At 36.2% G+C, this 13436-nt stretch overlaps 2 pseudogenes across 2 annotated transcripts; both read left to right on the top strand.

The window, feature by feature from the left end:
- The first annotated feature begins 2681 nt into the window (after window positions 1-2681).
- Window positions 2682-6230, top strand: LOC147483799 (protein STRICTOSIDINE SYNTHASE-LIKE 3-like; annotated as a pseudogene). Its single transcript, XR_015206579.1, has 4 exons — window positions 2682-3126; window positions 4721-4994; window positions 5193-5358; window positions 5552-6230. The product of XR_015206579.1 is annotated as a protein STRICTOSIDINE SYNTHASE-LIKE 3-like (transcript).
- Window positions 6231-9113: 2883 nt separating this feature from the next.
- LOC147483798 (uncharacterized) lies at window positions 9114-12705 on the top strand (annotated as a pseudogene). Its single transcript, XR_015206080.1, has 10 exons — window positions 9114-9253; window positions 9582-9807; window positions 9959-10065; window positions 10234-10342; window positions 10443-10482; window positions 10725-10814; window positions 10915-11014; window positions 11094-11232; window positions 12136-12238; window positions 12335-12705. The product of XR_015206080.1 is annotated as an uncharacterized LOC147483798 (transcript).
- Window positions 12706-13436: the final 731 nt, after the last annotated feature.

The following is a 13436-nucleotide window of genomic DNA, read 5'->3' as shown; positions in this document are numbered from 1 at the left end:
TTGACATCTTTAATGAATGTTTCAGATAGACCAAGTTCGCTTCGTTAGTTGAGAGAGAGCGAGCGAACTTGGAAATATAGAATGGTGTACCAATTATAATGCGATATTTTAACAAGAACTTTGACTCGACATTAGAAACTTAAAGTCTTGTTAAGGAACTTACCTATATCTTTCCGTTGATTGATTGATGACTTATAAATTTGTCTCAATTGATTGATGTCCGAGTCGACGACGCCGCGGTTTGAAGTTGGAGTAACAATCGGCAGATGATTTTTGAAGTTGAAGTTGGAGTGACTTTTTCCATTGGGCACTCATCAAATTGGATTGGGCACTCTAGTATGTGCCATATGTGGGGATAGCAAGAGAGCTATGGATGAGTACACATCGAGAGATATTCATGGGTGGTAAGAGCACTATTGTCATGCACAATACTTGTGAGGATTCCTTGTTGGCTGCTCCCATCATACTAGACTTGGTCCCCGCTTTTTTGAACTCAAAGACCGAATCCAGTGTCAAAGCTAATGGAGAGGTAATTTTCTAATATGCACTCCGGGTTCAGATATGTTTTAGTACCTAATAATGTTTGAGCTAATTTGTTTATTTTATTGCTTTTAACGAGGGGCAAGTTCCATTCCTTCCACCCGGTTGCTACTATTCTCAGTTATCTCACCAAGGTCCCCTTTGGTAAGCAAACATGCCTCGTCTAATTTTTACTTATAAAGTCATTGTACTAGTCATACGGGATCGCCTCCCGATTTGCTAGTTGGTGAGGGTGTGAGGCGATGCCTCACCAACCGGACTTTGTCCTAGAATCTATGATACGGTTGGTGTCTCGTCTCTAGAGTTTATGAAAATAGACATGCCCCCATCGCAAGCCCAAATGCCACAAGAGTAAATTTGCCCCAAAGACTCAATCCCTACTTACGCTAGATTAAGTGAGTCCCTGCTCCCTCCACATCTAGAGCTAAATCATCCATAAAAAGTTTATTGCCACGACTTAGTTTCAAGTTCGGGAATACTACTTGAGAGATAGAAAAAGCCGCCATCTTGTCGGTGGAAGAGGGTAGCTGCTCGGGAGTTCAAGAAAAGTCTATTGTGTCAAGGATATCATCTCTTACCAAGATATTTATTCCTAAGGTTTGGAGAACATCTTTCCTTCCTGTTACCTCATTTGAACACTCAAATCCGAATCTCTCGCATGGAGGTAGCATGGTCAATCCAATCATGTCAACTGTAAGTTTCCTCTCTTATTTGCTTGAACTAGGTTACATTGACAAAATGCTATAGCCGCTATCTTTTATGTGTTATTAAAGCCAAAACCATAAGTACCTAATAACAGAACTCTAGGTACTTATATATACTCTTATCATCGATGCTCTAGACAATCATCTACAGTCTCTAAGTCTAATCAAATTGGAATGGCCTAACATGATAAAGTGGAATACTTGGGATCATGAAATATGTACAAGTGTACAACATCACTTGGAATATGGTTCTTGCAAGATAGAATATAGGATTAAATAAGGTCATAAAGAAAGAGAGAAAGTAAAAGTTCATGAACTGTAAAAGAAACCCAACTACTTCTCCTTAACACAAAGATTCAAACATCATAATATCATAAACAAACAACAAAACCGGAGAAAACAAAAGCTAAGATTTATGTAATGTACGAAAAAACGCAACAACCACTGGGTTCACCAGAAATTCTCTTTACACCTCTTTGATCAACTATTCTAGTTGCACGCTCAAAATTCTTCCCAAAAAAAAAATGCAAACTGCATAAACAAAAAACAGCCAACACTTTAAAACATTCTACATATAATTTTTTTTTCCTTCTAATTGACGTGAAATTTAAGAGAAAATAAGATGCAGAAGATGAAGAAGATGAAGAACTAATCCATCAAATCCATCAAATTTCGTGTTTGCATCCATAAATCCATCAAATTTCGTGTTTTTTTTTTCCTTCTAATCCATAAAAAACAGTCAATTTCGTGTTTGCATTCACTATGCAGGTGTTTTCAATAATTTCTTTGAAACAACTCAAACAAGAAAATTTTTCTTCAATGATACAGACATGACTTATAATTGGAGGGGAAATAATAAAAAAAAAAGATAAACTTACAGCTTTCTCACGAGGTCAGGTTCGACATGAAAGCCCGAGCAATTGAAGAACTCGCAGAAGAATGGCAGAAATTGTACACATATGCTTCACATATTGTGGCAAATAATTGAAGAACTCGCAGAGATTGAAGAACTCGCAACCAATTCGCAGAGATTGAAGAACTCGCAGAGATTGAAGAACTTCACTAAAATTGAATTGGATCGCCTCGTTTATGGATTGTTTCAATTAGATTGTCGAAGGGTTCAATTGGATTGCTTGCCGATTGTTGATTTTGGGTTTTTTTTTGTTAGGGCGATAACAAACGTCGAAGGGTTTTGGACGACAAAGATGACCGAGGTTAGAATAGGTTTTCCAGCGATTTGGTGGGGGGATTATCTTGAGCTTTTGTTTGGGCTTTGGTGTTTGGATTTGGGCTGGAGGCTGCCCGATCTAATTTGAGTGGCGCCCAATACAGCACTCATAATTTAATATAACGACACCCGTTTGTAGGACGGGTTCGAAAGCTAGTAATGAACTTGTACATCAACTATTCACTAACATGCACACGTGCAAAGCACGTGCATATGCATATTTGCTAGCTAGTATTAATGGCGTTGGATTGTCCGATGGTGCGTGAAGAAGCATTTCAGATCTAAGCATCTCACTTTCCCAACATCGAAATTCCGTGAAAAATGGCGCCAACCGGAATTATAACCGGAATATTGTTTCTAGCCCTGGCATTGTACTGTGGACTGGACCCATTCCGACACAGTGCAATGTCAGACTTTCCAAATTTCGAAAGTGTATTTATAGACTTACCAGCATACTCAGAACTACCAGTGGAAAAAAGACACTGAGAATTTGTTACAGAAATCTGAGATAAAGTTCTTGAATCAGATACAGGGTCCTGAAAGTTTGGTTTTTGATCCACTTGGAAAGGGTCCTTATACTGGTGTAGCTGATGGGAGGGTTTTGTTTTGGAATGGCAAGGATTGGACTGATTTTGCTTTTACTTCTTCCAATCGGTTAGTTTTTCTTCTACTTTAATTATGGCTGTGTTTTTGTTTTCCTGTGTTTTTAGTGTGTAAATATATTAACTTTATGATTGTTTGTTTTAAGATCGATTTATTTTATTTTTCTATTTGTTGTTGTTGTTGTTGTTCCTGGTTTGTTGTAATGGCTAGATTTTGTATCTGTTAGCATTCTGTTTGTCTTTCTTCTAGTTATACCATATACTTGTTTATACATTCTTAGCTCTGCTACACTAGTATGGTGTTATTGGTTTAGCTTTGAATTACATTTTAAATGATCGGAACGGGTGCGCCCGTGGGGATTGGGGGGCACAAGTAGTCACCTATACGGCTATACTGTACCTTAATTTATGTCAAGTAGTCATGATATGGGAAATGATCACGTCTAAGTATTCATTTTTCTTTTCTTTTATCATTTGTGCACATATTTTTGTTTAATCTACTGAAGTTGCACATCTGTGCTCCGGCCTTACTCTAGTAGGTCATCTGAGTTCTTGTTTTGCGTTTTGATTCCTTCTATGACTGGATCAGTTAGAAAATATAACAAAACACAAAAAAAATGAAGAAAAGGCATATTATTGTGTCTTGTGATTGGCATTAGACATAATTTGATTTGGCACACCAAGTGACACGGAAATCAGTTCACAATCCCACATGGTACGGAGATGGCAGCTTGATGTAGGTCCAAGGACCAAGGGTTTGGCATCTACTCATACCCATGAAGGCTGTCAAACTCAGCAAAAAATATATGATGCGGTCCAGATGGACTACCTCGCCATGTGAGCATTTTGGCTTGCATTGTTGATCAGAAGTCCAAAGAGAGGCTTAGGTCACTTAGGTACATACTGCTCCTGAAGCTGAGATTTTCTTTTCTTCTTTGTCGGTTCTAACTAGTGTGTATCTTCCTGAAGCACTGTGTATTCTTTAAATGGTTGTGGTGTTGTCTCACTCACTGGCACCTTCGTGCCTAGGACATAGAATAGTCATGTGCTTCGTTTTAGGACCAGTTTAACTGTAGGTAACGTGGACATTCCCGACTTTCAAAAATCTGTCGGATATGGATAGATATCTGTCTGGGATACAACACGGCCATATTGAAGGTTATATTTGTATTTCACCGTGTTGGGGAAAAAGATACATAGCCATAGCCGTCTCGATGTTACTTTTACGTCCAATTAGAAAAACATTGGTAAAGGATGTTATTCTCTTTATTCATAATTTTTTTATTTATATTTATATGTATTCTTTTGTATTTTATTTATTTATTTTTGTGTTTAAGGCGACTTTTTAAGTCAATATAACCTAGGTTACATTGACACGGTAGGTGTGTCTCAGATCGGACACAGATAATCTAATTGTCGGACAAAGCAAAATATCAAAATTCGAGGTAAATTACACACAATATGTGTCCGATATGTGCCCGACTAACGATTTTTTTCAAAATATGGCGGTCCATGTAACCTAGAATATAACCCAATAATTTGTTGCCATAGAATATGCTTTTGTATTTATGAGTGTAATCTTCCCAGCTCTGGTAGTTAAATCGGAACATCCTCTGAATTTTGTTTTGTTTCTTGTGTCATCATAGGTCAGAGCTATGCAGTCCTAAAACCATCTCCTCTAAGTTACATGAAAAATGAGCATTATGTGGCGGCCATTGGGCCTCGGTTTAACAAGAAAACTGGGGACTTATATATTGCTGATGCTTATTTTGGGTTGATGGTGGTGGGACCTGAAGGCGGACTAGCTACTCTGCTTGTGAACGAGGCTGAAGCAGTACCATTGAGGTTCACAAACGATTTAGACATCGATGAGGAAGGGAATATTTATTTCACAGATAGCAGCACTAATTATCAAAGAAGGTATTGTTTGCACTTTATCTCTTTTTACCCTGTGTTGTACCGTGCTGTTTTAAATTCAGGTGTTTCTCATGCAATCTCAATTGCTTGCAGTTGCATTGTGTGAACTTTTGTCATTTTATTTTATTATACTCCTTATGTTTTTATTCAATTACTTCTTACATCTGTAACTTTTCACTCTCCCTCTTGCTTTTGCTTTAGGAACTTCATGCAGCTTGTTTTCTCAGGAGGCGATTCAGGAGAGTATTGAAATACAATCCAACTACTAAAGAAACTACTGTCCTTGTCCGAATCTTCAATTTCCTAATGGAGTGTCACTGAGCAAGGATAAATCTTTCTTTGTTTTCTGTGAAGGGTCAATTGGCAGGTTACTCATTTTCTCTTTGTTCTAAATACAATTTAGAAGTTTGATAGATCATATGCTTATATGAGTTGCGGCCTTTTTGAAGTATTTTTGAGGTTTCATAGACAGCTGATTTCACACCACCCTCATGCATAGCTGCTTATAAGCTGTAAAATTTAGTTTAGCATCCATTCTACTTATTGGTGTATTGATACAGGTTGAGGAGATATTGGTTGAAAGGTGAGAAGGCAGGTAGCTCAGAGGTATTTGCAATCTTACCTGGATTTCCAGACAATGTGAGAACCAATGAAAATGGTGAATTCTGGGTTGCTTACACTGTCGTCGCTCTGTTGTTAGCTACATATACAGCCATTATCCTAAACTTAGGAAGTTTGTGCTCAAGCTCCCAATCAAGGCCAAGTATCAATACCTTATGCAAATTGGAGGATGGCTCCATGCAGCTGCTCTTAAGTACAGCCCGAGGGAAAACTCATTCAGGTACTGGAGGACAGTCAAGGCAAAGTGGTAAAGGCAATCAGTGAAGTAGAAGAAAAAGATGGAAAGCTGTGGATGGGAAGTGTTTTAATGCCATTTGTTGCAGTTTATCACGTGGTCTAAGGTAGCTAGTTTTATACATATGCAGCAATAGTTGGTGAAGTGGGTTTGTACCCTACCTAGTTGGCTAGTTCTGAACTCTGTCATCACGAGCAGACACCTACCTGGTTGATGTGATTCGCAGGTCAGATGGTAAGTTTGCTGTTCTATTCCTTTTCTCTTTCAGATTAGGTTGCTTGCCAAAAATGGTGTGTTCCATATTGAAACTGATCTGGAGTGACTTGAACGAGACATGTACCAAGTTTTTATGATAATTGCAACTTCTAAGAGCGAGCAACAAATCTTTTTCGCATCAGGTAGAGTTGCTGTGTACTTGGACATCTTTCCACCTTCCTCCTTGTACATTTAGACAGGACTTGGTTAAGTGTCTTTCCATGGGTAGAGTTGCTGTGTCTACATTCCAATTTCTCGAACATATGGATCTGTATCAAAAATACTATCTTCGGGTTCAAAACTTCTTTTGCAGGTTCATTTCACTGGAGTTCATTTTCGACTGAAACAATTTGAGAATATGCTTTTGTCAATTTAAGTTGCCCTTTGACGATTATGTATGAACTGAAGTTTAAAACAAGAATGTTTATAATGTCGAATACTCCATACCCTGAGCACGTTTTTCCACAGAAACAAAGTTTGAAGTTTGAACATCAATTCATTTGGAAGGGAAAACCAACTACAAGGCGTAAATCTGGAAGACTCTGTAAATAACACCCAAGTGCAACATTTTTCTGTCCCATGCATAATCCAAGTCCTGTTGACTTCTAAAACCAATTAGTGGGTGTTTGGTTCTCATTTTTTCAAAAAATTATTTTTTCTTAAAAAATATTTTTATGAAAAAGTATTTATTCTAAAAACAGTTTTTCAATAAACATGTTTGGTTGTGATTTTTCTTAAAAACTATTTTATAAAATCAGATTTCACACTATGTTTCTCGTTATATTTTGGCATATCGTGGATAAATCACTTAAGTCTAAAAACATCCACCTTCATTCATTTGCGCTTTAAAGACCAAAAGTGTTTCCTTCAAAGAAAAATAGTTTTTTAACTTAAAAAACAAGTTTTACCTAATTATCATAAAACAAGTTTTTGGGACCAAAAAGTGTTTTTTGGATGAAAAACTATTTTTTTTAAAAAATAGAAACCAAACACATTTATTTTTTCAAAAAATGTTTTTCCACTAATAAACACTTTTTGGCAATAAATAAATAGGATCCAAACACCCCCTTATCCTAAAGAAAAAGCCATCCTCATTTAAAGTTTGACAGTGGCCCGAAATTGTTGAAGAACTAATCTGAAAGTTCCTAGAAATTTAGTACCCTATAGCATACAAGTTCATATTTGAAGAAGATGCATCTTATTCTTGTTACCGTTACCTATTCCTTTTGACAGGCAAATAATTAGTTGAATGTGTTCACATTTTCAAGTGAAACACCCCTTAAAGAACCGTCAGAACTTTGCTAAAAAATGTTAAGATGTGAACGGCGCCGCTCCCATCAAATCCACACTGTTAATTGTCCATTAAGACGCACACACACACACGTATTTATCTCAAGGAAGCCGTATTAAAAATGTTACCCGTTTTAAAGCACAATCACCAATCTGCATTATGCATTCAGCATTCCCTCTAGGAGAAGGTAGCTGTCACCTCAATATTTTTCCTTCCATGCTAGAGAAGTCTTTGTCGACCAGATCACACAATGCAAAATTGCGAATGGGCTGGGACCGTTTGTATCGGACTATCGTTTAGACGTTAACAACTTACAACTGCATTCATAAATCCATGTTGGATTTGGCACAAATAAATCGTTATTGGAGTAGCTCCAGCCTCCAGCTACCCGAATAAATGGCTCCAGCCACCCGAATAAATGATGACTATTATTGATATTATCAATACTAGTACGGGGCACGTTGGGATTACACACCCAATTGTTTGTGGGTCCTTTGAGTTAAGAAGGTCAAAAAATATATATATATATATGTTGAGTTTGCTAATTTTTCTGGACTAGCGAAAAACAGGTAATAGGTCCATAAGGGACAAAAAAATTCAAATAAAAATATGGAGAGAAATACTCATGTAACTTATGGGAGAACTTGCAAGTTTAAATTCCACCAAATATTAGTTGGGATTTCTTTATTATGTAATTATGTGATGGGCCTTTGGGCCGTGGAGTTAATTTAGAGACAAAGTGTTGCTACGATAGATGGACCAAAGAGCGAAAGCAAGTCTTCAAAGAAAAAAGTGAAAACGGTTGGGTCTACTAAAAATAGATCGAGCTTTCGGGCTAGGTTCCTTGATGAGCCTTGGGCAATATAAGTCTTCAGGCTAGGGTCCTTCAATGTGTTATCTTCGGCCTTTCGGGGTTGATGAGCCTTCGGATAATGTAAAAGCTTTGAACTAGAGTCTTTCAATGTAACTGGTGTAGGTCCTGTCTTAACCCTCTAACTCTTTAAAAAAAAAAAAATATAACTCCATAATTTAACAATTTTACACTTACTTCAATGGTTTTTAGAAATCTCTACACTATATGATAACCGGGTTTTGAGGAATCCCTCTCCAATATTGAGTAGGCTAATTTAGATGTCCTTATTTACTTAATTTAAAAACACTTCTCTCATTAAATTTATCCTTCACTAAATTTAGAATAAGCCCCACTTTTATTAATATAATTTAAACAAAGTCTTTTTTGTATTAATAATTTAGAAACACCTATCTAATGTCACTTAAATTAAATAATTACTCTCATTTCCCACATTAAAATTAAAACAAGCCTTATTTTATTATTGATAATTTAAAAGAACTTTTTTAATATTACTTAAATAACATAATTATCTCTCATTTTGTTTTAAAAAAATAAATAGACGATATAATTACAATTATGATTTATAATTAGAATCCAAAAAAATCATGCTGATTATCGATCTAGAGCGGTAGGTGAGACTTAAGAAAACCTATGCATACAGCATACTTGGTCAATATATAAATATATAATTTAGAGACAATGCTGTCACGAAAAAAGTGACAAAAAAATTACACTTTTTTAAGTTGCAGTAGCTCTGGAGGTGGGAGCAGGATTTTTAAGATAGTAAAGATACACGATAAAGTGCCACGTCTACTCTCCTTGTGGTACTTGAACAGTTGTTCGTTATCAACTGGGGTCCCCGTGAGACACTTTCGATCATCTACATAGTTCTACACTTGTATTCCTTTCCTTTGTAGTTTTCTCTAGAAAGACTTGCATAAAGCTTCATTAGATTTTCTCTAGAATTCTATCGAAACTCATCAGTCTCTGGTTTCTATCATTTACAGGTACACACATAGTTTCTCTTCCATCTTTAATTTACTTTGTAAATAACTTTGCCAAATAACAGACTACAATAGCAGAGAGAACTTATCTGTAATGTGCAAAAGTATCAAGACTATTTTTAATTAAGATGTTTTGACAAATGGTAATCTCCATGTTAAGTTGTTATTGTTATATTGCTGGATATGATTTTTTTTTTTTTTCTAGCACAGGTACAATTTGATTATATACACAGTACAAGTACTTTGTTATTTACTCTGCCTCATTTAACAATTAAATGAGATACTTATGTTTTATGATTGTGATCATTTTTTTTTTTTTTAACTATTGAAGCAACCAAATCAGTGAACATTGCCACCTGTGTTCATATTGTTCAAGCAAACGATGAGTCTGTTTTGTGAATATTGAACCTATTAATCTGAAGATGGAAAGGAAACAAAGATCATGGAATATCGGGGGATATTCGATAAAACTTTGGCATCTGATAATCTTGCAAATGAGGATTTTATTAGAAGGCTTGTCCAGAATCAATTGCAATCATCACCTTCTGAAGCTCAAGGTTGTTTACTCCTTAAATAATGTTTCTATTTACTTTTGTTCAATGACTTATCGATTGTTGATCAACTTGTTTTCTTGGTCTGCCATAGAATATGAACTTGTAGTTAAAAGTTTATACTTGTAAACATGCATGAATACCGGTTGTCTTGTAGAAAAACGAATCAAGGAAGTGACACATCTTCTAGACATAATGAGGAGTGCTTCTGGAAATGATTTTAAGCGATCGAAATCTTATGGAATGCAACAAGCTGCTTGGAAGGTATGCTATCAAGTCAAATGTTCTAACATATTGCTTCTTATGATCAGATATACTATCTTTATCCAGTTGACAGAGATCCTTCAAAGAAGTTCCTTCAATATGCATTATCTTCGTGGTGAGACTAAATTGTCTGCTAAACAAATTTTTATTTATTTTTCTTATTCCCAGTTAAAAGAGGATAATGACGAATACCGCGTTATGTATCGTGAAGGACCACAGGGCTCCCCCTTTCACACATTACTAGCCGAAGGCTATGTCAATGCACCATTAGATTTTTGTGAGTCGAAAACACTACGAATATCTTTTGTGCTTATATACTATGTTAACTATTGAGTGCCTAATCATACAAATTCCTCAACATGATATATGTGTTGCAGGTCTATGCGCCGGATGGGAAGTAGGTCTGTACAAGAATTGGTGAGGATTGTTACTGAGGTTCTCCTATATACTCTTGTTATGCCATAAGATTACCTTCAGTTCGAAGATGATAATGAGAAATAAGAAGAAATAAAGAAAAGACAAAACAAAACAAAACAAATGCATAAATGATGAGTTTATGTAATATATGAGTAAACTTCACGACTTGGATTACAGTTCTCTTTGTTTGAGTGTGAGAGATTCAAATTCTCATCATAATATATAACAATCATTTTTAACAGGTGGCCACAAATAAAAGTTCCCCCATTCAAAGTTTTGACAGCATGTTGTTTGGAAAAAGTCAGAATTGATGAACAGTTATCTTTGCTTAGGTTTGTTGCGCAAGATGCTTCGATATGTCACTTTGTTGATTCTGTCATTATGTTCACCTTTTTATGGTATTAATTGTTTTGCTAACTATATGGAAGAAAGGATGAAGGTTCCATGGCCACTGTCAAATAGAGAGCTTGTTCTTAACTATTTTGAATTGGAATGTTTGGAAGATGGGCTAGTCATTGTGCTTCTAAACACGGTAAGCACTGGTTTCTTGTACTTAAATCGATATGATACTGAAACATTCATTTACACAACTCTTTGTCTCCACTTTCCAGATATCTGACCCAGAGAATGTTGATAAACGTTTGCTTGGATTTACCAATGATGAATTGTCGAAGCCAAGGATAGTGTAAGCATGGATATGACAGGAGGCTTTGTTCTGAAAAGAATCACCTCAAAAGTAAGCTACTATAGGTGAGTTCTACTCTAAAAAAAATTGATTTACAGTCTCGATGGCCCCATTAGTATAGGAAGCCGGTTCAGTTTTTGCACCTTAATTACACCAAGAAATGTAATTCCGAAGTGAGTAAGTTCTGATTGTTGATTTGATATGATAAGTTTATTGTATCATTTATCTGAATATCTTAATAAAAAAATATTTTTAAGTGTGCAATCCTCCTTGTATTGGCAGCTCTGGTCATGTACTGGTATCAGTGTGTAGTTGTTGTATTTGCATCATGTTGCGTAACTGGCCAATATCCAGTGTCCCAAATGGTTGATAGCTTGGGTGAATAAAACGGCTTATCGACTAGAGTTCATCAAGACACTAATTTAGGGGAGGGATCGTCATTGAGCAATCTTTGTAATTGATGTAATTATGTACCCTGCATCCTAATCTGTTTATAATTTGATATGAAATTGAAAATTGGCTTGAGTAGTGTTATATAGACAATATGTGTAGACAAGGGGACTTCATAGTATGTATGGGGTTTTACACATCCCAACTTTTCATACCATGTTAATAGCAGAAATGCATGTTCTAGAACCAATCTAATTCATCAGCTTTCAAGCAACCATATAAGGGCAGTAGAGTATTGATGTTCAGTAGCTTTGACATACGACTCGATGATTAGTTGGTACTTGGTAGAACTTTGTTGAGGCAGACTTTTATTTATGGATCCAAGATCAATTGATAAATTTATAATGTCAGAGCATTCAGCTCTCTATATGTCAGAGCATTGAGCGTGGATGTGGAGCTACCTTAATGGCATTCGTATTTCTCACAAAGGAGCAAAATTGCTTAATTTGCGTGTTTTGTTGCTCTATGGTATATGTTTCCTTGCAGATTGTGCTCATTCTAGATATGCCATTCTGCAGGACTATGGGAATTCTTGATCTGAAACTGGAATTTGTTCCGCCATCACTTATTAATTTCATGTCAAGGCAACTATTAGGCAGCGCTTGCAAGCTTTTTCAAAAGGTTTGTGTTGGCTTCGTCGTTCTTATAGTTTTGAATATGTTTCATACATAATACATAAATTGTTCTCTTACATATATCACTCCCTTGATATTTCAGACAGTTACCTCTATGGCCAGAGATGATGGGGACTTTGGCAAGGCATTGGAGGATCCTTTATATGTTAGGATACGTGAACATTTACATCTCAGCCATAGCCCCGAGCACATTCCAGGATAAAAAGGCCCACGGAATGAATAAGTGGAGTAATATCTCCTAGAATTCGTAGAAGAAAAATTGGTTCTAGAGAATAAGAAAATTTTGAAAGTGTATATCTAGTCGTATGTTGGAGAAAACATCACAACATAGATCCTTGACACGGGCCATCTACAATGTGGTATAATAGTATATATATATATGCGGCAACACCAATGCTTTTTAGCTATATAAAATATCAACTAAGTGAATATAGATTTGGAATTATACCGGGACCTCATGGTTTCAATTTTGCACAATCATCCGTATTCCATATATATTTTGGCAAGCCTGTGATCGGTAACTCATTGCTGATGGGCGGGGTTAATCCCCACATAGGTAGTATCATCACCCAAAGATTTTATGAACTTTGCTAGTTGGCACCTGCGTGATGCGTCTATCTAATTATTGAATTTAATCCAAGTTGATTCTCATCTTTAGAGTATCTCCAATGGGGGTGTAAACTGAATAGGGTGGAAAGTTTACACTCCAAATGTTAAAAAACTCTATCCAATAGAGGTGTTAAACTGTATGTACTAGACTATTAGTTGATAGAGAGGGTGGAAAATTCCCCATCTTGCTATCAGTTGATAAATAGCCCGGGCACACTTGAACACATGAACAAAAGAAATGTTCAGACGTCACTTGAAGTGTCGTCTCTATCTATTTCGAAAGTCATAATTTGAAAATTTTAAACTCCGACGACACTTAAACTGACGTCAAACTCGAACGTTACTTCAAGTGCCATCCGAGTTTAAAATTGAATTTTTTTACACTTTTCCATTGGGAACATTAGAGAGTGGATATTTATGGACTATCCAATAATTTGCAATTGGCGTTATAAAATCTTAATAGCACTTAGGTGGAGCCTATATGGAGGTGTAATTTTACACTCCCTATTGGATCCCTATTGGAGATGCCCTTACACAAGTATCTGCGGTGAGGCTGCATCCTAGGTATTATTCCC

This window comes from Coptis chinensis, chromosome 8 (genome assembly GCF_015680905.1).
Source record: "Coptis chinensis isolate HL-2020 chromosome 8, ASM1568090v1, whole genome shotgun sequence".
NCBI classification, from domain to species: Eukaryota; Viridiplantae; Streptophyta; class Magnoliopsida; order Ranunculales; family Ranunculaceae; genus Coptis; species Coptis chinensis.
The sequence above is the reverse complement of the archived record's forward strand: the minus strand, read 5'-3'. Positions and strand labels throughout refer to the sequence as shown.